Here is a 27,145-nt window from a genome sequence, read left to right on the forward strand (position 1 = left end):
ATGATTATGATTGTTAGAATTTGCATTTTGTGTAGCATCCCTATATCTTACATATTCTTTGTCTGTGATAACATTTAAATCACTCTTGTTTGAGAATCATTACTGTGGAATTAATGTTTAGAGGAATCATGATGGTTTAGGTTTTTTATGTATCCTATCTTGGTTCACAGATGCTGGTCTAATCAATGGGGAATCCCTGAAAGATGAGGTCATACTAGCTGACCACATCCTTCAGGGTTTCTTCAGAAATCAGGCAGAAAATGTTGGCCATGTCCCAGGGTAGTCCTTTGTAGAGCAGGATTACAAATCGTGGTCCTACCTTTATAACTTAGGTTGAAAATGGTCCTGCTTCCAGTCAGTCCTTCCCAAATTACTTTAGATCTTCAGTGTATATCCTTGGATAATTCTGGCCTGATGACTCTGGCCCTGAGCAGGTTTCTACCTCACCATGTGTTGGGTGTTCCTCACCCACAGTGTCTTCTTCATGGTCCTGAGGGATCCATCTAGTCAAGTTTCAGAATGTCATTCTGTGAAATTTCTTCTTATTCTCTGTAAAGTGTAGTTAACAGAGGTTTTTGGATGTATCAATCTTTCAAGTCAGCACAAGTCCTTTTAATGAATGACAGAAAATATTGCTAAAAAAATGTTTTAGGAGTCTTTACAGATTGTCTCCTGTGGCTGTTCAAATACAATTCCAAGAAGAGAATGATTTCTTAATGTCTTCTCCATCAGTGAGTGCTTCTGTTTTATACCTATTTTTCTTACTAACTCTTCTTTATCTGCTCTTTAAAATGCTTATTATTCAAAGTACAATGCAACAGTTTCTGAGCCTGTCTGGATCTCACTGTCTGCTATTCATGTTCCCTCTTTGTGAGACCTCCCTAAATTAAATCAATACATCTGGTGTAGACACTAAAATTTGCTGCTTTATAAAGTTCCCTATACAATTAATATTTACAATTAGAGGTGTTCCAGCATCACCTATTTTGTCTAATATCTATTTTTCAATTTAATCCAGTTTAGTACCTGAAGATTCTTAAGTCTCCCAAAAAATATTTAGGGAATATATTTTAGCACTTTCTAGAGATTCTCTGGTTGAATATTCTTCCATCTTTAGTCCAACAAAAATTTTCTAGTATTGTTTTTGATTCTTCTGAACTTTCCTAGCTCTTGCTGCCCTTATATCTAAGGGAATTGTAATTGTGACTTCTGTGTTATGTTTGTTCTTTTTTTTTTTTTTTTTACTCATAATTTTTTACAGTCCTGTCATTATTCCCCTCCTGGTCCACTTTCCTACAATTGCTCATTCCATTCCAATTTTCCCTGTATCCAAAAGAATGTCCCCAATACCCCACTCTACCAACCCTGCTCCAGGCCTCCCCACACCCTGGAGACTCAAGTCTCTCAAGGGTTAGGCACTTCTACTCTTACTGAGGCCAGACCAAGCAGTCCTCTGCTGTATATGTGTCATGGACGTTGGACCAGCTAGTGTATGCTGCCTGGTTGGTATCTTAGTGTCTCAGAGATCTCAGAGTTCTGGGTTAGTTGAGACTGTTGGTCTTCCTATGGTTTTGTCCTACTCCTCAGCTTTTTTTCAGTCTTTTCCTAATTCAACCACAGTGGTCCCCAACTTTAGTCCATTGGGTAATTGTAAGTATCTGCTTCTGTCTCAGTCAGCTGCTTGTTGGGCCTCTCTGAAGAAAGCCATGCTAGGCTCCTGTCTGTAAAAACACCATAGAATCAGTAATAGAGCCAGGACTTGGAGCCATCCCTTGAGGTGGATCCCAAGTTGGATGAATCATTGGTCCACCATTCTCTCAGTCTCTTCTCCATTTTTGTCTCTGCAGTTTTTTTAGACAGAAATAATTCTGAATCAGATTTTTTGACTGTGAGATGGCAACCCCATGCCTCCACTTGATGCCCTGTCTTTCTATTGAATGTGGAATTTAAGAATTCCCTCTCCCTACTGTTGGGAATTTTATCTAAGGTTCCTCCCTTTGACTCTCAAGAGTCCTTCACCTCCCAGGTCTCTGATACATTCTAGAACTGCCCCCCCCCCTGACCTTTGAGGTTGCATACTTCCATTCATTATTCTAGCTCTTAGGACTTCTTTTCTGCCCCCAAAATACCTGATCATGTTCCCTTTTCCCTTGCTCCTCCCCTCTTTCACCTGAGGGTTCTTCCCTCCTTCTGCCTTCAGTATTTGTTTTCTTCTCCATTCAAAGTGAGATTGAAACATCCTTGATTGGACCCTTTAGCTTGTTTCCCTTTTTGAGTTCTCGGGGCTTTATCCTGGGTATTCTGTATTTTTTGGTAATATCTACTTAATTGTGAGTACATACCATGCATGACCTTTTGGGGATGAGTTACCTCACTCAGGATGATATTTTCTAGTTCTACCCATTTACCTGAAAAACTCATAATTACCTAGTTTTCAATAGCTGAATAGTATTACATTGTATAAATGAACCACATTTCCTGTATCCATTCTTCCATTGTGGGACATCTGCGTGGTTTCTAGCTTCTAGCCATCACAAACAAGACTATGAACATGGTGAAGCATGTGCCCTTGTGACATGGTGAGGCATCTTATGGGAATATGCCCAGGAGTAGAATAGCTTGGTCTCCAGGTAGATTTATTTCCAATTTTCTGAGAAACATCCATATTGATTTCCAGAGTGGTTGTAGAAGTTTGCAACCCCACCAAAAATGGAGTAGTGTTCATCTTTCTCCACATTCTCTCCAATATATGCTGTTACTTGAGCTTTTGATCTTAGCCATTCTGATTGGTCAAATCTCAGGGTCATTTGGATTTGCATTTTCCTGATCACTAAAGAGTTTGGACATTCCTTTAAATGCTTCTCAACCATTCCAGATTCCTCTACATCCCATTTTTGGAGGTCAGCTTGTTGAATTCATTATATCATTTGTATAGTAGCCCTCTATTGGATGTGGGATTATTGAAGTTTTTTCACAATCTGTGGGTTTCTGATTTGTTCTATTGAGTACATCTTTTGCCTTACAGAAGCTTTTCAGTTTCATGAAGCCCAGTTTATCAATTCTTGATCTTAGAGCTTGAGCCATTAGGGTTCTGTTTAGGAAGTTTTCTACTCCCCTCCCCCTGTGCCCATGAGTTCCAGGCTGTCTCCCAATTTCTCTTCAATTAGATTCAGTTTATCTTGTTTTACGTTGAGGTCCTTGATCCACTTTGACTTGAGTTTTTTGCAAGGTGACATATATGGATCCATTTTCATATTTCTACATACCACCTGTCAGTTAGACCCACACCATTTTTTGAAGATTTTTTTTTCCATTGTATATTTTTGGCTTCTTTGCCAAAGATTAAGTTTGCATAGCTGTGTGGTTTTATTTCTGGGTCTTCAGTTCTATTCCATTGGTCAATGTGTTTGTCTCTGTACTAATACCATGCAGTTTTTTTTATCACTCTTGCTTTGTAGTGTAGCTTGAAGTCAGGGATGGTGATTCCCCCAGAAGTTCTTTTTTGTTAAGAAATTCTTTCACCATCCTGGGCATTTTATTTTTCCATGTGAAATTTAGTTTTGCTCTTTCCAAGACTTTGTTTATATAGTGGATTATGTTAACAGATAGTCATATATTAAACCAAGTCTGCATCCCTAGAATAAAACCTATTTGATCACTGTGAATGATCATTTTGATGTTTTTGAATTCCATTTGCTAAAATTTTATTGCGTATTTTTGCATTGATATTCATAAGTAAAATTGATCTGAACTACTCTTTCTTATTGGATTTTTGTGTAATCGTAGCATCATAGAATGATTTAGGTAGTGTTTCTTATGTTTCTGTTTTACAGAATAGTTTGAGGAGTGTTAGTATTAGAACTTTTTTTGAAGGTTTGGTTGAATTCTATAGCAGAAGATGTCTGGTCCTAGGCTTTTTTGGGGATTGGGAGGTTTTTAATGATTTCTTCTATTTACTTAGGGAATATGGATTTACTTAGTTTACTTCTTCTTTGTTTGACTTTTGTACATGGTATTTGTCTAGAAAAGAATCCAAATCCTCTAGATTTTCAAGTTTTGTTAACAATAAACTTTTGTAGTAGGATCTGATGATTTTTTTGAGTTCCCTATGTTTCTGTTGTTATCTTTCCCTTTTATGATTTTGTCAATTTCGATACTTTCTCAGTGCCTTTTAGTTAGTTTAGCTAACCTATCTTGTTGATTTTCTCAAAGAACCATCTTTTGGTTTTGTTGATTATTTATATAGTTCTCTTTGTTTCTATCTGTTTGGGTTCTGCCCTAAGTTTGACTATTTTTTGCCTTCCAGACCTCTTGAGTGTGTTTGCTTCTTTTCGTTCCAAGGCTTTCATATGTGCTATTAAATTTTTAGTGTAAGATGTCCCCAATTTTTTATGAGGTCACTTAGTACTATTAATATTCTTCTTGGCACTGCTTTCGTTGTGTCCGTTGGGGTATGGCGTGTCATAATTTTCATTGAATTCCAGGAAGTCTTTAATTTCTTTATTTGTTCCCTGACCAAGTTGTCGTTGAGTAGAAAACTGTTCATTTTCCACCTCTATGTGGGTTTTCTGTTGTCTTTGATGTTATTGATGTCTAGTCTTAGTCCATGGTGATCTGATAGGATGCAGGGGATTATTTCAATCTTCTTGTATCTGTGGAGGCTCTTTCTGTGACAAGTTATATGGTTAATTTTGGAAAAGGTAGCATGACGTACTTAGAAGAAGGTGTATTCTTTTGTTTTAGGGTGAAATGTTCTGTATATATCTATTAAATCCATCTGGTACGTAACTTCTATTAGTTTCACTTTGTCTCTGTTTAGTTTCTGTTTCAATGACCTGTCCATTTGTGAAAGTGGGGTGTTGAAATCTCCCACTATTATTGTGTGGCCCAATGTGTGTTTTAAGCTTTAGTTGAGTTTCTTTTATTAATATGTATGCTCTTGTATTTAGGGCACAGATGTTCAGAATTGAGACTTTCTCTTGGTGGACTTTTCTTTTGATGAATATGAGCTGTCCTTCCCCATCTTACTTGGTAACTTTTGTTTGAAAGGATATTAGAATGGCAACTCCTACTTTTTTCTTGGGACCATTTGCTTGGAAGACTTTTTTTTTTTCCTGCCATTAACACTGAGATAACATCTGTCTTTGTCATTGAGGTATTTTTCTTGTATGCAGCAAAATGCTGGATTCTACTTGGGAATCCAGTCTGTAAGCTTATGTCTTTTTATTGGGAAATTGAGTCTGTTGATATTGAGAGATAGTAAAGACACATGATTTTTAGTTCCTGTTATATTTGTTGTTGTAGGTAGCATTACATGTATGTGATCTTCATTTGATTTTGTTGTGAGATGATTAATATCTTGTTTTTTCCTTGGTGTAGGTACCCTCTCTGTATTGGAGTTTTCCTTCTAGTATCCACTGTAGAGCTGCATTGGCAGATAGATATTGTTTATATTGGGTTTTTCATTGGATACTTCTCATTCTATGATGATTGAGAGTTTTGCCAGGTATAGTAGTATGGGTTGGCATTTGTGTTGAAGATCTGTATGACCTCTGTGCAGGCTCTTCTGTCTTTTAGTGTCTCTGTTAAGAAGTCTGGTATAATTCTGATAGGTCTGCCTTCATATGTTACTTGGCCTTTTTCTTGTACAACTTTTAATATTCTTTCTTTTTCTTTGAATTTAGTGTTTTGATTATTTTGTGATGCAAGGATTTTTTTTTTTTTTTTTTTTTTTTTTTTTTTTTTTTTGTGTTCTATAGGCTTCTTTTACACTTTTGGCCACCACTTTCTTTAGAATCAGGGATTGTTCTTCTATGATTATGTTGAAGGCATTTTTGAATCCTTTGAACTGGAAATCTTCGTTCTCCTCTATTCCTATTATTCTTAGGTTTGGTCTTTTTGTTGTGTCCTAGATTTCCTGACTATTTTGGATCAGACATTTTTTTCTGTTTTGAATTTTCTTTGTCTGTTGTGTTGATGTTTTCTAAGGTATCTTCTATTTCTCACATTTTTTCTTCTAACCTTTGTATTTTATTTTTGATGCTTGCATCTGTAGTTCCTGATCTCTTTCTTAGGTTTTTCATTTCCAGGTTTGCCTATATTTGTAATTGTTTATATTGTTTTTACTTCTATTTTTAAGTCTTGGAACACTTTGTTCAACTCCATTTATTTAATTGTGTGTGTATGTGTTTTTGTATTTCTTCAAGGGATTTTTTTTTGTTGTTGTTGTTTCCTCTTTAAGGGATGCTACCTGTTTATTTGTATTTTCCTGTATTTCTTTCAATGAGTTATTTATATCATCCTTAAAAGATTCTATTATCTTCAAAAGATTGGATTTTAGGTTACCATTCTTGTTTCCAGGTGTGTTGTTGTACCCAGGGATTGCTGTGATGGGATAACTGGATTCTGACGGTGCTAGAATTGGCTTCTGCTATTCACGGTCTTATACGTGCCTCTCGCCATCTGGTTTTCCCTAGTGTCAGCTGGTCTGAATATCTCTGTCTGTATCCTGCTCCTTATTTCCCTGGGTTGCTCCAGGTCTCTAGGGAGGCCTATTGTCCTGGCTGTAGCAGACTTCCTGGGAGGCCTTCAGACTGTGGGGTCTTTAAAGGAGCAGACACATTGATACGTTGATGGTCTGAGTAGGTGGAAGGCCCAAAGAATTCATTTAAAATACATTTTTTGATTTACTGTTAATGGTTGATTTGTGTGTGTATTTATAAATATGTATATATATATATATACACATATCATATATTTATATATTATCTAACACACATGTATACACATATATACATATGTGGGGGGTATTGGTGTGATTTGTGGTGATTTGTATAAGAATGGTTGCAATAGGCTCATATATTTGAAGGTTAGAAGATGTGTGGTCTTACTAGAGAAGATGTGTCACTAAGGATGGGCCTTGAAGTTTCAAAAAACAATTCCAGACTCAGTTTCTTTCTGTTTTTCTCCTGCTTGTATATCAGATATATGCTTTCAGCTACTGCTCTGGTAACATGGCTGCCAGCTTCTTGTCCTATTTCCTGCCATAATAGTCATGGATTTACCCTCTAAAACCATAAGTAAGTACCAATTAAATGCTTCATTTTATACATTGTCTTTGTCATGGTGTTATTTCATAACAATTGATAACAGTATCATAATAGAAACTAATACAGGGTCATTTACATTTTATTGGATGAATGGGATCATAAATAGAATAGTTTAAGTGTTGTTTTAGAGCAGTTTGCATGCTAGAAGGCTTACGGGGTGGATTCAACCTTGCAGATTTACAGATAGCTATGGACTCACAAGACTAATTACTTATGAATTGCTTCATTATACCAAGCACCACACTAGTGTATAGAATTGTCTTATTTCAAAGCTGTATGTTTTCATTGCATTAATGTTGTCAAAACAATGTAATAGCCTAGAGCACTACACTATTAGGACCATTTAATCTGGAAACACATTAAAATTCAGGTACAATGAGAACTGAAAGGAGAAATTGGCTGAGGAGGTAAAAAAGGAATATAAATGAGTCATGGAGCAAGTGTCCATTTAGATGACCATTAGTGCAATTAGAAATGCCAACTCTTAGTGGGAGGAGCAAAGGATGCATAGAGGTCACTGTTACCTTTAAGATGGGCCTGTTGTGCTGTGTGCTTTTGCAAGGCAGAATCCCAAATCTCAGTAACCACTGGCATTGACTATAGACCTTAATATAAGACTTATTATGGAGAATATTTTTTATTTTGCCTCTACCTGTTCTCCTGAATCTCTTTGGTGGACAGTTAGTTAAAAATAAAAACTGTACTTCAAGATGATTGAAGTTCAGTTCTTAGCACACATTTCAGGAAGCTCATGTTCAGATCCATTGTTTTGGAATCCTCGAGCTTCTGTGGACATGCACACGCTCATGAAAAGACACAAAACTATAGAAATTTAATAGACCTTAAATATAGAGTTATGCTTACTGTTTTCACTGCTGCACCTTTACTGCTGACAGTTGCCCATTTGTTCCGTTGTAAGCACACATTTATCAAGCTGACAGGGTTGACTTTGTAGGACTGACAAAGATGCAAGGTTTTATCTACAGAATATACTTGTTCTCATTCTTATCCATAATCACTGTTCAGAAAACTAGTGAGGCAGAAAAGATGTCAGCTTTTTGGAGCTGGGTGACAGAGCACACAGTGTGCTAAGGCTCTAAACTTGGTCCCTGGAGTAAGATTGTCAGCAGCACAGAGAGACTTGTTAAAAGTACAAATTCTTGCTCTTTTATCCCCTTTCCTGCTCCTTTCCTTGGGTGTGTTTTTCCTGCTCTTTCAGAAAACCTCCAAGCCTTGCAAAATGCAGCTTAAATTTCAAGTTTACGTTCTTTTCTAATAGCCATCTGTATAGTATGCTTTTGTGGGAATCTTCTAACATAGTTCTAAGAAAAGAACAGCTTTGAGAGGTGTTTTGTTTTGTTTTATCTTGGTGAATGCTTAGTGTTGCCCCAATCTATTTTTAGAGGGTAAAAACAGGTAAAAAACAAATGAGAAAATAAAAGTAAAGAATAAAGAGGTAGAAACTCAGTCATGTAATAAGTTACATTGTTGAACGTTTCGTAAGGACTATTCTTGCAAAAAAAAAAAAAATTAGAGGTGACTATAGGAATAAGCTCAGGTTCATTAAGGTGTTGTGCCAGTAGATAGAAGGTAAAAAAAAATGGTGCTAATAATAAAAACAAGTAGATTGGGGGTAATTACTTAGGATACCATGTTGTAAAGCTTTACAATGGGATCAACTAGAGTGGATTAGTGATGTTTGCTCTGAATGAAAAAGAAGAGGTACATTGCAATGTATTACTGTGGCTAATGGCAATAAAGCCAACTCAGATAACATATGGTAGGAAGTTGTTAAGTTAGATTTTAACATTCAAAATTCTAGGTTAAGGAGAACTCTAGGTTAATTAAGTGCCTGTGTGCAAGATAAAAAACCCAGCATCTATGTAAAAGTTGGATATGACAGTATGCCTGAAATACTAGCAATAGGAAATAAAAAAAAAAAAAAAAAACAAGAATATCTCTGGGGCATATTGGCAAGCCAGCCTAGCTGAGTCTGTTAGATTAGCCTTGTGGGGGCATTGTGACTGGCTTTCCCAGCTTTGTTGAGATCCATTAAAGGAAGAAATTTCTTAAAGGTTATCAATATTTATCCAAAATGACTGCATAGAAAGAACATGGAGGTAGCAAGCATATATAATCTAAAGTAGATATTAGTGCTTTATGTTGTGAAAATATGTCAGTGAAATGTTTTTTAAAATACACATAAAATGTACAAATAAAAATAGATTCTTGCACTACATAGAGACCAACATTATGCTTTGCTCCAAAGATTAGAACCTCACATTCTTTTGTTTCCTCCTTTAATAGTTAATCCAAGGGTATCTTTCAGTTACTTGGCCAAGATACTGTTCCTCAAGTACTTTAAGCTAATTTCCCTGAAGTTGTGCTAAGGCAATGAGAGGAATGATTTTCCCTCAATAAGAAAATGTCCTTATACCTTAAGCAGACATCTTTCCCACACAGATGGTTGCAGCTCCCATCTCATAGCAGTCTGATTAGAGCAGCCATAAATACTCAGTAAAACATGACCATTTTTTTCTATTTTTAAGTATTTAATTTTTAATATTATGTGCATGTGTGCCACTACTTTTGAGTATGTACACTGAGTACAGGGGTCTGCAAAGGCCAGAGGTGTCAAATGATAGAACCCAAGGAAGTTTCATTACAGGGTTTTGAGAACATAGGTCACGTAGGTGCTGGGGCTGAAATCTGCTCTGCTGCAAAAGCAGCCTTTTCTATACTCCAGTCCCCACCCCAACCCCTACCATCTTCATTTTTTTCTTTATATCTTTTTTCTTTCAGATACTGTACAAAGCAAAGCAAAGCAAAGCAAAAGGTATTTTCCCCAGTGCTCTGGGGTTTCTGATAGATTCTCTTATGCTTTCCTATCTGCTGCACAGAGGCTTGGAAATGACAAGGTTTTTTCTTCTTTCTTTTCTCTATCTTCCTTCTTCTAGCAGCTGCCAAGTTTTACAGCTTGCCTGCTCTTTTTCCCTCAAACTGTAATACAGCTGTATTTAAACTTTTTCCAAGACTATGTTTAGATTATTTCATTAACAAGACTAAAAATCATATATAAGAGACCCCCACTTTTCTAAGTAATAAATAGTATATAACTTTGTACTTCCCAAAATTTTGGGTAAAAAATTGGTGAACTTTAGGTTCAGTGGGAGATCTTACCCTGAAAGATAAGATAAGATAAGATGGAGAATTATCAGCCAGGTTGGTCACAGAGTAAGTTCCAGGACAACCGGGCCTACATAGAGAAACCCTATTTCAGGAAAAAATAAAAAGACTGATAATTATCAAGGAAGTCACCAAATGCTGCTGACCTCCAGTCTATACATACATGGAAACAAAAGAAATATAAATTCTATGCAGTCTCTAAACTATATATTTTTACATCATGAAATATAAAATATTGCTGTTCTATTTTTAACATAACTGGCAATGTCAAGCCACTCAAATGAAGTTGTGTCATAGATGAATGGCTTAAGTCAGGGTAGATTTGGTACATAGTTTTCAGACTTGTGACTCAATGTCCTCTTCTGCTGGTTCCCAACCTTGGACAATGATACAACTGATATCTACAGATCCTAGGATTCTGATAATCACGAAAGCCCATGAAACTGTAAACACAGTAACAACAGATACTAAGACTCTCTGTACTATGTTTATATGAACATGCCCTGTATAGTATGTCCTACTAGAATGCTGACAGCTACATCTTCAGAAACAGTACATTATATTATGTCTTCATGAACAACTACTTTAAATTCATGATCATAGGAAGAAATTTTTTCCTATTGAAAGTGGATTTCCTTGGGAAAGGTAAATAGAATAGATAGGTATAGAGGGAAAAAGAGAGGGGACAGTAATATGAGGATCGGACGGAAAGTGGGAGGGCAGAAATATGGGGAGGGACAGTTTAAACTAAGGGCCATTTGAGAAGAGTACAAAACTAATACAGTAGATGTTTCTTAAAGTACATACATGTATAAAAGTGATAAAAATGGAATTTCCAAATGATGGGGAAGATAGAGCCCCAACTGAATACCTCTCATCACCAAATAAAGTTTACAGTCCTTGGAAAGGGTTACATGTAGTTGAGTTTTAGGGCAAAGAAGCCCCTTTTAATCCCCTCAAAGATACTCATGCTATTGCCAAGGTTAATGGTTTCTCTCCACAATCTGAGGGCAAAGCCCTATTGCTGAATACAACACGTATAGAACTCATTAAACATAGAGAATTTGAGCTGATGCCAACCTAGAACCTTCACCCCTATGGATTTGTATTCATAGAACTTGAAGATACCATATATGCTACTGGAGTAAAAAGGTAAACACCAATCCAGCTACAATGTCTTCAATCTATAATGATTACATGCCTATAATATTATATGCCTACAAGATTATATGTCTATCTTATGAAGAGACAGTGTGACCAAATTAAAATGATTAACTTCTCATCTTCTTTCAAAGTCTGATAGAATCTTACCAAAAGTCAATCTAGCCCTGGACTCCTTTCTAGGGGGAACTTTTATTATTATTATTATTATTGTTGTTGTTGTTGTTGTTGTTGTTGTTGTTATTATTTCAATTTTTCACTTCTTATGGATATGTTTGTGTTGTTGACCTCCTCTTGTTTTAATTTTGGCAGTTTGTTTGAATCTAGATATTCATCCATTTCTTTTTTCAGGTTTTCCAACCTAATGGAGTACAGGTTTTTAAAAGATTTCTTTATAATATTCTGAAATACTTACAAATACAGATATGTGAGCTCAAATGCTTACAACAGAAATTCCTTAAAAAAGACAAATAGACATAAGATTTATTAGATCATCAGGGGGCAATCATAACTGAAAAACCTGAAGCCTAAATTCTGCTTTGTGAATAATGTCATCCAGATATGTATTAGGTTCTTCACTTCAAATCCTAGCTTAACTCTTATAGCATCTCACAACTCAGATGCTCCTTTCTGACTCTACCTTATAGACAGTAACAAAAAATAGTTTTAAGATTCAGAGTGGGAAGAAACATTGCTGTTTTGTCTCTCAATCTCTAAAGTATTTTTAACCTGGTCCCTAAGACAATTTAAGGCATAACTAAATTTCATTGTCAGCCCACTATTTTCAGAAAAATATGGCAATACCAAACATAATCATTTCTCACAGTTAATATCAGATACAAAAACATTTTCCCCCAGAGCATTTTTACTTTTTTAGTTATTACAAAGAAAAGCATTCCATAAAGACCTTTGCATACCATGTGACTAGTGTTTTAGTTATGGCTTAAGCATCTATATGAAGTGAGTTTGCCCTGTGACATGGCACCTACAAAGAACTGTAGAGAACAAAAAATGGCAGTGAGTTTCATGGGAAGACACTTCCTCCAGTGATGGTAGAGTTGTCCAACTTACATGGTAACAATTCTGAGAAAACATACCTCTTGTCCCTTGGTTCCTAAGTTACCATTTTCCCCCAAATAAACAAGCAGAGGAGGGTGGTAGTTTACAATGATTAACAAAGGCTCTGTGTGTTACATACAGCAGTATGGTTATGATGCAGGAAAAACGTACACCTTTACATGCAAACAATGCGGAGTCATAGACATTGTTAGAATAAGTGTGTCAAACCAGAGGATGACAGAGGCAGATGAGCTGGGGCACATTACAGGATTGTGTTAATAGGGTTTTATTACTGTAAAGAGACATCATGACCAAGGCAACTCTTAAAAGGATAACATTTTGGGGGGGCTAGCTTACAGATTCAGAGGTTCAGTTCATTATCATTAATACAGGAACAGGGCGGCATTTAAACAGTCATGGTGCAGGAGAAGCTGAGAGTTCTATATCTTTATTTGAAGGCTACTAGAAAATAAAATGGCTTCCAGGCAGCTAGCATGAGGGTTTTAAAGCCCATGCCCACAGTAGCACACCTACTCCAGTAAGGCTACACCTCCACATGGTGCCATTCACTGTGCCAGGTATATTCAAACCACCACAAGGATGGAGAGTTAAACATTATATGTTGTCAAGTGAAGTGTGGCGGCATATGCATGTAATTTGTGCATATAGGAGGCTGACACTCAGAGCATGGTCAAATTTGAAGCCAGCCCATGTTACATAGCAAGAACCTATGTCAAAAAGAGAGAAAAATCACTACAACACATTTCATAGTAGTAATCTGAAAGTGTATTTTCTACTTTACTAAACTTCTGTTTGGTAAGATAGAGAAACCTTTATAATGGTATTATAGTAAGGTAGAATGCCTTTTACTTTTTCATAAAAAAGGTAGCTAGTTTACTTTCTGTATTTTTCTTACAAACTGAAAGGAGCACATTTCTTCATATTCAACAATTATCATCTAAAACGGCAATGACTTTTCTTAGTCTATGCTAAAAAAATTACTGATTTTTACTGATAAAAAAATTACTGATAAAAATTACTGATACATTCAAGTAAAACACTTCAGTGATTCAATAATAATTGTGAAGTAACAAAGGGCTGCATTATTAGCAGCTTCTCCTCTAACTATATTTTCACAGGGTTGCCTATACATAATAAACAAATTTTACTGTACTTGTAATCCCTCCTACAGGACAGCATACTGGGGTTTCCATCAAGGATTTCCCATGGATGAGAGATAAACTATAGCTAGGAACAAAGTAAAATACAATATAACAAATAGTATCCTTCCGGTCTGGGCCAGGGCACTGAGTAGATCTGGGGTGGCAGCTCTGCCCCCCAACCTTCAAGAACCCAGAGGAAGCGGGGATCCCAGGCGCTCTAACTCGGGCAGTATCTTAGGTAAGCAGACAGCAGGGCCCGCCCTAAACAGGGAGTAACCGGGACCCACGAGGACTCAGGAAGTCACTCCCGGCCCAGAACACTGGTTCCTTCCGGTCTGGGCCAGGGCACTGAGCAGATCTTGGGTGGACCTTCAAGAACCCAGAGGAAGTGGGGAACCTGGTCGCTCTAACTGGGACAGTGTCTTAGAAACTAGTTCTTGGATCTGAGGGCTGGACCAGACCTCTGCCAGGTCTGCTGTTGGGTGGACCCTGGATTCCACCTGAGACATACTGGAAGGTCCACTCAACCCAGAGCCATAGAGGAACAACTGAACTCAGAGCGTCAGACAACATATCCTGAGATATTCTAGAAGAGACACTGCACCCAGAACAGCAGACACCTAGCTGGACTGCTACCTTGGAGACACCATATCCTGAGGCATCCTAGAGATACCACTGTAATCAGCTCAGCTGGAAAAGATCACAGAGACATCTGGACCCCTAGAAGATCAGACACAAGCTAGATAACTGGAAAGGCAGGCTTCAGTCAGAGACAGTAAGTACAGGCAGCACTAGAGTTAACCAGATGGCAAAACGCAAGCACAAGAACTTAAGCAACAGAAACCAAAGTTACATGGCATCATCAGAACCCAGCTCCCCCATCAGAGCAAGCCCTGAACACCCCATCACACCAGAAAAGCAGGATTCAGAATTAAAATCACTTCTCATGATTATGATAGAGGACTTTAAGAAAGACATAAATAACACTCTCAAAGAAATTAAGGAGAGCACGAGTAGACAGATAGAAACCCTTAAAGAGGAAACACAAAAATCCCTTAAGGAATTGCAAGAAAATGCAACCAAACGGGAGAAGGAATTAAACAAAACCATACAGGATCTAAAAATGGAAGTAGAAACAATAAAGAAATCACAAAGGGACAATACCCTGGAGATAGAAAACCTAAAAAAAAAGATCAGGAGTCATAGACACAAGTATCACCAACAGAATACAAGAGATGGAAGAGAGAATCTCATGTGCAGAAGATACCATGGAAAACATTGACACAACTGTCAAAGAAAATGCAAAATACAAAAAGCTACTAACCCGAAGTATACAAGAAATCCAAGACACAATGAGAAGGCCAAACCTAAGGATAATAGGAATAGATGAGGGGGAAGACTCCCAACTAAAAAGACCAGTAAATATCCTCAACAAAATTATAGAGGAAAACTTCCCTAACCTAAAGAAAGAGATGTCCATAAATATACAAGAAGCCTATAGAACTCCAAATAGTTTAGACCAGAAAAGAAATACTCCCCGCCATATAATAGTCAAAACATCAAATGTACAAAACAAAGAAAAAATACTAAAAGCAGTAAGGGAAAAAGGCAAAGTAACATATGAAGGCAGACCTATAAGAATTACACCAGACTTCTCACCAGAGACCATAAAAGATCCTGGACCGATATCATAAAGACCCTAAGAGAACACAAATGCCAGCCCAGACTACTATACCCAGCAAAACTGTCAATCATTATTGATGGAGAAACCAAAATTTTCCATGACAAATCCAAATTCACACAGTATCTCAACACAAATCCAGGACTTCAAAGAATAATTGGTGGAAAAATCCAACACAAGGAGGGAAACTACAACCTAGAAAAAACAAGAAGGTAATCTTCCAAAAGCCTTAAAAAGAAAGTAGCTACACAAACATATCTCCACGGCCAATAACAAAAATAACAGGAAAAGACATTCATTTCTCCTTAATATCTCTTAATATCAATGGACTCAATTCTCCAATAAAAAGACATAGACTATCAGACTGGATACGTAAGCAGGACCCAACATTTTGCTGAATTCAGGAAACTCACCTTTGTGAAAAAGACAGGCACTACCTCAGAGTAAAAGGTTGTAAACAATCTTCCAAGCAAATGGTCCCAAGAAACAAGCTGGAGTAGCAATTCTAATATCAAATAAAATCATTTTTCAACCAGAAGTAATCAAAAAAGATAAAGAAGGACACTTCATATTCATCAAAGGAAAAATGTACCAAGAGGAAGTAGCAATTCTGAACATCTATGCCCCAAATGCAAGGGCACCCACATACATAAAAGAAACTTTACTAAAGCTTAAAGAATACATTGCACCCTACACAATAATAGTGGGAGATTTCAACACCCCACTCTCAGCTATGGACAGATCATGGAAACAGAAACTAAACCGAGACACAATGAAACTAACAGAAGTTATGAACCAATTGGACTTAACTGACATCTATAGAACATTTCATCCTAAAACAAAAGAATATACTTTCTTCTCAGCACCCCATGGTACCTTCTCGAAAATAGACCATATAATTGGTCACAAAACAGGCCTCAACAGATACAAAAAGATTGAAAAAATCCCTAGTACTTTATCAGACCACCATGGACTAAGACTCATCTTTGACATGGACAAAAACAACAGAAAGCCCACATATACTTGGAAACTGAACAATGCTCTACTCAATGATAACTTGGTCAAGGAAGAAATAAAGAAAGAAATAAAAGACTTCTTAGATTTAAATGAAAATGAGGACACATCATATCAAAACTTGTGGGACTCACTGAAAGCAGTACTAAGAGGGAAAATCATAGCTCTAAGTGCTCACAAAAAGAAATTGGAAAGAGTATACATTAACAACTTGACAGCACACCTGAAAGAGTTAGAACAAAAAGAAGCTAATATACCCAAGAGGAGTAGACGGCAGGAAATAATCAAACTCAGGGCTGAAATCAACCAAGCTGAAACAAAAAGAACTATACAAAATATCAACAAAACCAGGAGCTGGTTCTTTGAGAAAATCAACAAGATAGACAAACCCTTAGCCAGACTAACCAAAGGGTGCAAAGACAGTATTCAAATTAATAAAATCAGGACTGAAAAGGGAGACATAACAACAGAAACAGAGGAAATTAAAAATATCATCAGATCCTACTACAAAGGCCTATACTCAACAAAATTGGAAAATCTGGATGAAATGGACAATTTTCTAGATAGATACCAGGTACCAAAGTTAAACGAGGAGCAGATAAATCATCTAAACAGTCGCATAACCCCTAAAGAAATAGAAGCAGTCATTAAAAACCTCCCCACCAAAAAAAGTCCGGGACTAGATGGTTTTAGTGCAGAATTCTACCAGACCTTCCAGGAAGAACTAATATCAATTCTCTTCAAACTATTCCGCAGAATAGAAACAGAAGGAAAAATACCCAATTCGTTCTATGAAGCTACAATTACGCTCATACCTAAACCTCACAAAGACCCAACAAAGAAGGAGAACTACAGACCAATCTCTCTTATGAATATCGATGCAAAAATACTCAATAAAATTCTTGCAAACCGAATCCAACAACACATCAAAGCAATCATCCATCATGATCAAGTAGGCTTTATCCCAGGAATGCAGGGATGGTTCAATATTTGGAAATCCATCAATGTAATCCACTACATAAATAAACTCAAAGAAAAAAACCACATGATCATCTCACTAGATGCTGAGAAAGCATTTGACAAAATACAACATCCCTTCATGTTAAAAGTCTTGGAAAGATTAGGAATTCAAGGTCCATACCTAAACATAGTAAAAGCAATATACAGCAAGCCAGTAGCCAACATTAAACTAAATGGAGAGAAACTTGAAGCAATCCCACTAAGATCAGGGACCAGACAAGGCTGCCCACTCTCACCCTACCTATTCAATATAGTACTGGAAGTCCTAGCTAGAGCAATTAGACAACAAAAGGAAATCAAAGGGATACAAATAGGAAAGGAAGAAGTCAAAATTTCACTATTTGCAGATGATATGATAGTATACTTAAGCGACCCTAAAACTTCCACCAGAGAACTCCTAAACCTGATAAACAACTTCAGTAAAGTGGCTGGATATAAAATCAACTCAAACAAATCAGTAGCCTTCCTATACTCAAAAGATAAACAGGCTGAGAAAGAAATTAGGGAAATGACACCCTTCACAATAGCAACAAATAATATAAAATATCTTGGAGTGAATCTAACTAAGCAAGTGAAAGATCTGTATGACAAGAACTTCAAGTCTCTGAAGAAAGAAATTGAAGAAGATCTCAGAAGATGGAAAGACCTCCCATGCTCCTGGATTGGCAGGATTAATATAGTAAAAATGGCCATCTTGCCAAAAGCAATCTATAGATTCAATGCAATCCCCATCAAAATTCCAAATCAATTCTTCATAGAGATAGAAAGAGCAATTTGCAAATTTATTTGGAACAACAAAAAACCCAGGATATCGAGAACTATTCTCAACAACAAAAGAACTTCTGGGGGAATCACCATCCCTGACCTCAAACTATACTATAGGGCAATAGTAATAAAAACTGCATGGTATTGGTACAGAGACAGACATGAAAATCAATGGAATAGAACTGAGGATCCAGAAATGAGCCCACATACCTATGGTCACTTGATCTTTGACAAAGGAGCTAAAACCATCCAGTGGAAAACGGACAGCATTTTCAGCAAATGGTGTTGGTTCATCTGGAGGTCAACATGTAAAAGGATGCAAATCGATCCATTCATATCCCCTTGTACAAAGCTTAAATCCAAGTGGATAAAAGACCTTCACTTAAAACCAGATACACTGAAACTAATAGAAGAGAAGGTGGGAAAGACCCTTGAATACCTAGGCACAGGGGAAAAGTTCCTGAACAGAACACCAATGGCTTATGCTCTAAGATCAAGAATTGACAAATGGGACCTCATCAAATTGCAAAGCTTCTGTAGGGCAAAGGACATTGTCAATAAGACAAATCGGCAACCAACAGATTGGGAAAAGATCCTAACCAATCCTACATCCGATAGAGGGCTAATATCCAAGATATACAAAGAACTCAAGAAATTATACTCCAGACAACTATATAACCCTATTAAAAAATGGGGTACAGATCTAAACAAAGAATTCTCAACAGAGGAAACTCGAATGGCTGAGAAACACCTTAAGAAATGCTCCACATCCTTAGTCATCAGGGAAATGCAAATCAAAACAACCCTGAGATACCACCTCACACCAATCAGAATGGATAAGATAAAAAACTCAGGTGATAGTAGATGCTGGCGAGGATGCGGAGAAAGAGGAACACTCCTCCATTGTTGGTGGGATTACAAGCTGGTACAACCACTCTGGAAAATCAGTCTGGCGGTTCCTCAGAAAGCTGGACATAGCATTACCTGAGGATCCAACTATAGCACTCCTGGGCATATACTCAGAAGATGCTCCAACATGTAATAAAGACACATGCTCCACTATGTTCATAGCAGCCTTATTTATAATAGCCAGAAGCTGGAAAGAACCAAGATGTCCCTCAACAGAGGAATGGATACAAAAAATGTGGTACATCTACACAATGGAGTATTACTCAGCTATTAAAAATAATGAATTCGAGAAATTTTTAGGTAAATGGATGTATCTAGAAATTATCATCTTGAGTGAGTTAACCCAATCCCAAAAGAACACACAGGGTATTTACTCACTGTTAAGCGGATGTTAGCCCCGAAGCTAGGATTAGCGAAGACCCAACCAGCAGACCACATGAATCTCATGAAGAAGGAAGACCAAGAGGGGATGCCTCAGTACTACTTAGAATGAGAACAAAAATGCTCAAGGGAGCAAATACAGAAACAAAACATGGGACAGAAACTGAAGGAGGGGCTATCAGGAGACCTCTCCACCTCAGTATTCATCCCATGTACAGCCACCTAAGCTAAACACTGTTGTGGATGGCTGGAAGTGCATAATCTGAGGAACATGATATAGCTGTCTCCTTAGAGGTCTGCCAAAGACTAACACACTCAGAGGACGATGCTCACAGTTAACCACTGATATGATCAGGGGTTTCCCAATAGAGAACTTAGAGAGAGGACTGAAGGAGCGGAAAGGGTTCGAGACCCCAGGAGGAAAGCAACAATACCGAAAACCAGAGCCCCCCAGGGTCTAAACCACCAGCCAGGGAACACATAGGGAGGGACCCAAGACTCCAGAGGTATATGTAGGGGAGGATGGCCTTGTCGGGAATAGGTGGAAGAGGAGTTTCTTGGTCCCATTAAAAAAATAAACACAGAGTGAGGGGGTATGTGAGGGTGGGGAGGGGATAGTTGGGGGGGTAGGTGCGGTCACTGCCTCATAGAAACATGAGGAGGGGGATGGGATGGGGGGTTTCTGGGTGGTGGGAGGAAGTGGGGTTAGGGGATAAAACCTGAAATGTAAATATTGCAACCAATTTTAAAAAGGGGGGGAGAAGAAAAGTTGTTAGAACCAACATCTTTAAAAAAAATGTCAGCCCCGGGGGGGGATTTTTTTATTTTTTTTCTTTTTTTCCCTGATACTAAAACTTGTTCTGAGAATTGTATGTTGCAGAATACACAGCCTTGGTGTATCTACTCATCAAGTATACAGAGCAGACCTGTCCAAATCTCCGATGTCCTGGAATTCCATCTGGATTCAGTGAAGACACAGCATCAGAGGATTATCAACTTACTCTTCCCCCCACCCTTCTTCTAATATCTCAATGCCCGTAATCAGCCTGAAGAAGTTACAGAAGAGTCAGCGCCCCTATTCCCTGGGCTTGGGGACTAATGTGGTTAATAATGGTCTGTCTTTCTAGGGAAAAGTAGTGGTTTTGTTGGAACAGGGAGGATTAGTTAGGACTTATTGCACAGCCATAACCTATTGGTAGAAATCTGTATAATTATTATCAAGATGAAGTTATAATTTCTTAAATGGTACAAAATTTACTTTGATTTCAAATTTAAGGTTTTCATTGGTACGAGCTCCTCATTAATATAAAAGTGAGATGAATATTGATACTCTCATGGGCAATGTGCTTGTATAACACATTTAGGAATACAAGGCCTAGACCCAGTCCTTCCTTAACTTTTTTAACTGATTTGTGACGGTTAACCTATGAGTTAAGGGACTATAGCAAATTTATGGCTTTGAGTTAATTGTTAGGAGGTTAACCATATTTTATTTAGAAATAGCCAAGAGGAGTGAACAGACAACAGTCCAGGTGACCTTACATGGATAGTTGGTTTTCAAAACGTCAGAAGTCCATAGAATTGATGCAACAAAAATTTACATAAATGTCCATTCTGATTAGAGACCTGTCTGCTCCTGACAGCTTCCTGTTGTGGATTCTAAGAAGAAATTGAGCATCCTTGGAGTTATGCCAGTTGTGTGGTGACAGCCACTAGGCAAGAATTGCCTCTTTCCATCTACAGACTAACTACTGTCCTGAAGAGGACACACATGCAGAATAGTCGACTGATTATATCTGCCCAGACAGAGTAATCAGCCCTTAATAATCCTGCATCACTAAGGTCTGTCAGATGACTCTGGGCCAGAAGGCTGAAGATTTGATGCTCGAACATTCGGTAGTATAGGGGCTTCTCAGGTGTTCAGAGGTCTCTATAAATTGGCTAAGTTTTAGAAGCTATGTTTAGTGCTTCCTATAACTTCAGTTAACTCAGTCATTCTGGATTTCTGACGGGGTTGAAGACCCATAGTCTCATAGCCAATCCGGGCTATTTACTTTGAGAGAAAAGATCTGAGTAGATAGTTTTCAGCTGACATTCATTATAAAGCCAAAAAAAAAAAAAAAAAAAAAAAAAAAAAAAAAAAGCCAGGATCAAAAGTAAGTGTTTTATTTAGAAGAGATGACAGAGGTTCTGGTTAGTCAACAAAATGATGGACTGGGTATTAGAACTATCTTATACCTCACTGGTACAATTAGGAATAAGTATGCTCTAATTGTATTTTGAGAGAAAAGTTTTACTTTAACAGGAAGAGTGATATGTAGGAGGAGCTAAGTGGGAAGGAGTACTGAGAGGAAGAGATGGAGTAAGGAGAGCAGATGAAGGAGAGGAGAAGCTAGATGATGAGAGAGAGAAAGAGAGAGGGGGCATGGAGGCAGATGGTCACAGGTCTCCACCAGTCAAAGATAGTCTTTATATTTAGGTTGGGTATTGGATTACCCTTCTGATTGAGCATTACCAAACTTATAAATCCTTTGATTAACATTTTAAAAAATTGTATAAAAGCAAAAAGGAAAGGGGGGCATGGGACAGGGGTTTTCTAGGGAGGGGAAATGGGGAAAGGGGATGGCATCTTAAATGTAAATAAAAAAATAAAAAAAATTGAAGAAAAAAACAAATAGTAAATAAAAGAAATTTTAAATTTTGGTAATCTAATATTATGCCTTTAAAAGTTGGAGGGAAAGTAAATATAAATTAATCACAAACTAGTAGAGAGCAAGGAGTGAGGAAATAAGGACAGAAAACAAGAAAATATTTTTAAGAAATGCAGATGACAACAAAATCTAGCAGAGACAAAAGTTGTTAGTTTAAAAACTTTTCACAATTAGTAAATATCAGAAAAGTGATCAAGGTACAAATATATAGGAGACATGAAAATTACTAAGTGCAGGAATAAAATAATATGATTATAAAAGAGGTGATAAGACAGTAACAAGAAAATGTGTTGATCAAATACCGATGAAGTGGACAAATTTCCAGACTATATGCATCACCAAAACTGATAGGAAACAAAATAGAATTGTTCAATATCTGTATTTATTATAGAAACTGAATCAGGTTAAAATGTTTTTATGAACAAGCCTGAGAACCGGCTAGCTTCAAATGCAAATTCAGTTAACACTTTAAATGAAACATCTACATTCACAATTATAAAATTAAAATAATTTGTATACAAACCCTTGATAAAGACAACTTTGAGGAAAAACAAAGATGCATCTCATATGAAACTAGAGGGAACATCAACAGAAACGGTAAATTTTGCTAAAAATCCTATATGCATGTGTTACATGTCATATGCTATATATCTAACATTATACACATACACTTGTATTTATAGCATTGATACCATGCATAAATCCATTTATCTGGTAAATGCTAGTGTGGCTATTTCAAGCCAATAAGTATCATTTGCAGTATTGACAGAATAAGGAGAAAAAAATTATAGTCTTTTAAATGAATGGAGAAGGTATTTGAGGAATTTGAACATAAATTTTAAGAAGCTCTGAATAAAAAAGTGAATGCATTCGATCTTACTCCATTGTTAAAACATTGTTTAAATATATCTCAAAAACATATATATATATATATATATATGAGAATAGAAGGAGTCAGCCCTCTTAAAAAAACTATCTTGATACTAAAATTTGTTTTGAGAATTGTATATTGCAGAATGATCAGCCTTGGTGTATCTACTCAACAAGCAAGCTGGGCAGACCTGCTCAAAACTCTGAGGTCCGGGAATTCCATCTGGAGGCATTGAAGACACAGCATCAGAGGATTGTCAATTTGCTCTTCCCCCCACTCCTCTTCTAATATCTCAACTCTCATAATCAGCTTGAAGAAGCTAATGAAGAGTCAGCGCCCCTATTCCCTGGGCTTGGGGACTAAGGTGGTAAATGTTGGGCTGTCTCTCTAGGGAAAAGTAGTGGTTTTGTCGTAATAGAGAGGATTAGCTAGGGTTTATTGCATATCCATAACCTATTAGCAGAAATCTGTATAATTAATATCAAGATGAATATATAAATTCTTAAATTGCACCAATTTACTTTGATTACAAATTTCAAGGTTTTCATTGGCATGAGCTTCTTAGTGATATAAGAGTGAGATGAATATTGTTACTCTCATAGGCATTGTACCAGTATAACACATTTAGGAATACAAAGCTTATACCCAGTCCTTCTTTAACTTTTGTTAACTGATTTGAGATGGTCAGCCTGTGAGTTAAGGGACTATAGCAAATTCATGACTTGGAGTTTATTATAAGGGTGTTCTCTATGTTTTATTTAGAAATAGCTGAGTGGAGTTAACAGGCAACAGTCCAGATTACCTTACATGGATAGCTGGTTTTCAAAACATCAGAAATCCTTAGAATTGACATGACAAACATTTCAGTATTAATGTTCATTTTCATTAGAGACCTGTCTGCTCCGGACAGCTTCCTATATTGAATTCTGAGAAGAAATTGAGCATCCTTGGAGTTACTCCAGTTGTGGTGAGACAGCCACTAGGCAAGAATTGCCACTTTCCTTCTACAGACAAATTACTGTCCAGAAAAGGACACACTTGCAGAATAGTCAACTGATTATATCTGCCTAGACAGAGTAATCAGCCCTTAATAATTCTGCACCACTAAGGTCTGTCAGATGATCCTGGGCCAGAAGGCAGAAGAACAGATGCTCCAATGTTATGTAGTAGAGGGAGTGTCCAGGTGTTCAGAGGTCTCTATAAATTGGCTAAGTTTTAGAAGCTATGCTTTGTGCTTCCCACAATTATAGTTAACTCAGTCATTCTGGATTTCTGACGGGGTTGAAAACTTATAGCTATTTACCTTAAGATAAAAGATTTGAGTGGATGGTCGGCAGCTGGCATTCATCTTAAAGCCAGGTTCAGAACTAAATGTTTTAGTTAGGATAGATGACAGAGGACCTGGTTAGTCAACAAAAGGATGGACTGGGTATTAGGACTATCTTGTACCTCACTGGTACAAATTGGCATAATTATGCTCTAATTGTATTTTGAGAGAAAAGTTTTATTTTAACAGGAAGGGTGATGTGTAGGAGGAGCTAAGGTAGGAGGAGTACTGAGAGGAAGAGAAGGAGTAAGAAGCGGAGAAGAAGAAGGAGAGGAGAAGCTAGGTGATGAAAGAGAGAAAGAGGGGGAGACAGGGAGGCAGATATTCATGTATCTCCACCAGTCAAGATAGTTGTTATATCTAGGTTGGTCAGTGGGTTACACCTCTGATTGAACAATTCCAAACTTATAAAGCCTATGATAAACATTATTTTAAAAAAAATGTATAAATGCAAAAAGGGAAAGGGGGCATGGAATAGGGGTTTTCTAAGGGGGTGGGGGAATGGGGAAAGGGGATGGCATCTGAAGTGTAAATAAAATATCTAATAAAAAATTATTTAAAAAACATTGTTTAAATATATCTCAAAAACATATATGTATATATATATATATATATATATACATAAAAAAGAGAATAGAAGGAGTTAGAGAGACACATTTAGTTTATATATTTAATATATTTATGATATATTAAATACATAGTCTCAATATATATGATACACATCCATATCTATCTAATTCTGGTATATATGTCATTCTGATACATAATTACATGTTTTGGATTGCTGTTGGTATTTTCTGCTTCCTAAAGAGGGGTGACCTGAGGAGGAGTACATCACTTATTCAGGTGAGGTCAAGTAAAATCTTAATTTTTTCAGATAAGACTAGAGCCTGTGGAAGGAAAAGGTAGAGCTGAAAGTTCTAGAGAAATGAAAGAGGAAGAAGAGGGTCAGATGAGACACAGGATGGAGTGAGAGAAAGATAGAGGAAGAAGTAGATGAAGATGGAGTAGACCCACAGTGGCCTGGATGATCAGCAAGGAACTAGGGATTTGATAGCTAGGCAATATAGTGAAGTGGTATATTTGTCTAATCTAAGCATACAGCTTGTAATTATATTATTGAGTTGTGTGTTCTTTCCATGGGCATTTTGGGGTTGGAGATTTACCATTATAAATCTGGCATTATATTATATGTCTCTACTGTTTTGATTTCATGAGGCTAAGGAGTACTAAGTGAATGGTAGCTGACTTTCTGCATGTCAGCTCCAGACATTTCAGGAAAGACTGGTTTGGTCAGCTCAGTGAGCAGAGACCAAGAGATTTAGCTTGGCAGCAGGCTGGCTTAGGGAACCAAAGCAGGACAACTGCTTGAGGGTAGCCATGGGGGTGGGCAATTCTGCTGAGGCTGGTGACTAGCCAGATTTAGCGTGGGTTCAATTTTAAAACTACACATGCAAATCCATATCTATCTCATTCTGATATATAGCTCATTCTGATATGTATATCTATGGATATATACATACATATCTCTCATTTTCTGATATATATCATTTTAGATAGATAGGCAGACAGATATCACTAACAAAAGGAATAAAATATTATCATATGAAAAATTAACTCAAATTCTTTAAAAATTTAACTAGTTAATGTTCTGCATTAATGTTAACTAATTAATGTTCTGCATTAATGCTCACAGAATGAAAGACAAATGAAGCAATTATGCAAATAACTGAAGGTTAAAAGGCAAACATTTTTGCTGTGTTGGAGTTGCTTCTGGGAGAAGGGCTCCTTGGGCTTCTGGTCTTGTGCACAGCCCTGTTTGTGATTTACTGTCCCACCTACACAATGGATGCTTTTATCTCTCTTTAGTCTTTTTACCACAGTATGTTGAAGAAAATACTGAAATAAAGCAAAATTACTTCAAACTGCACAAGTCACAGACTATTAAGACTATCTATATAGGCAGTGTAATATATTATGTCTTCTTCCTCAGTTAAAACAAAAGACACCCAAGTAACAAGATGTCCATCTAGAAAGTTATATTGCTATAACAGGATCGAGTCATGCAAACTGCTATAACAGCAATAGCCCCGAACGGAACACAATATAGACATATCCTTAAAGCTGCATTCTTACGATAACTGTGAACATAAACAGAAATGCAAAAAATATTATAGCGTATACATTGCCATTATAGATAAAAAATGTAAATGTAGAAATATTAAGTTAAAAAGTTAAGGGAAATAGGGAGAGGGGAAAACAGAAAACAAAGTTGAAATGAAAGAAAAGGAGTACAGCTCTCTTCCTGTAAGCGGTGAAAGGTGACTCGTGAAGATGGTTCGCTACTCTCTTGACCTAGAAAATCCCACAAAATCTTGTAAATCACGAGGTTCAAACCTTCGTATTCACTTTAAGAACACGCAGGAAACTGCCCAGGCCGTCAAGGGCATGCACATCCGCAAAGCTACCAAGTACCTGAAGGATGTCACTTTAAAAAACAATGTGTGCCATTCCGTTGGATAATGGTGGAGTTGGTAGGTGCACCCAGGCCAAACAGTGGAGCCGGACACAGGGACGGTGGCTGAAGAAGAGTGCAGAGTTTTTGCCGCACATGCTTAAAAATGCAGAGAGTAACGTTGAGCTTAAGGGTTTAGATGTAGATTCTCTAGTCATTGAACACATCCAGGTAAACAAGGCACCTAAGATGCGCTGAGGAACCTACAGAGTTCATGGCCGGATTAACCCATACATGAGCACCCCTGGCACATTGAGATGATCCTCACAGAGA

The sequence above is a fragment of the Arvicanthis niloticus genome, chromosome 17 (genome assembly GCF_011762505.2).
Source record: "Arvicanthis niloticus isolate mArvNil1 chromosome 17, mArvNil1.pat.X, whole genome shotgun sequence".
Taxonomy (NCBI): Eukaryota; Metazoa; Chordata; class Mammalia; order Rodentia; family Muridae; genus Arvicanthis; species Arvicanthis niloticus.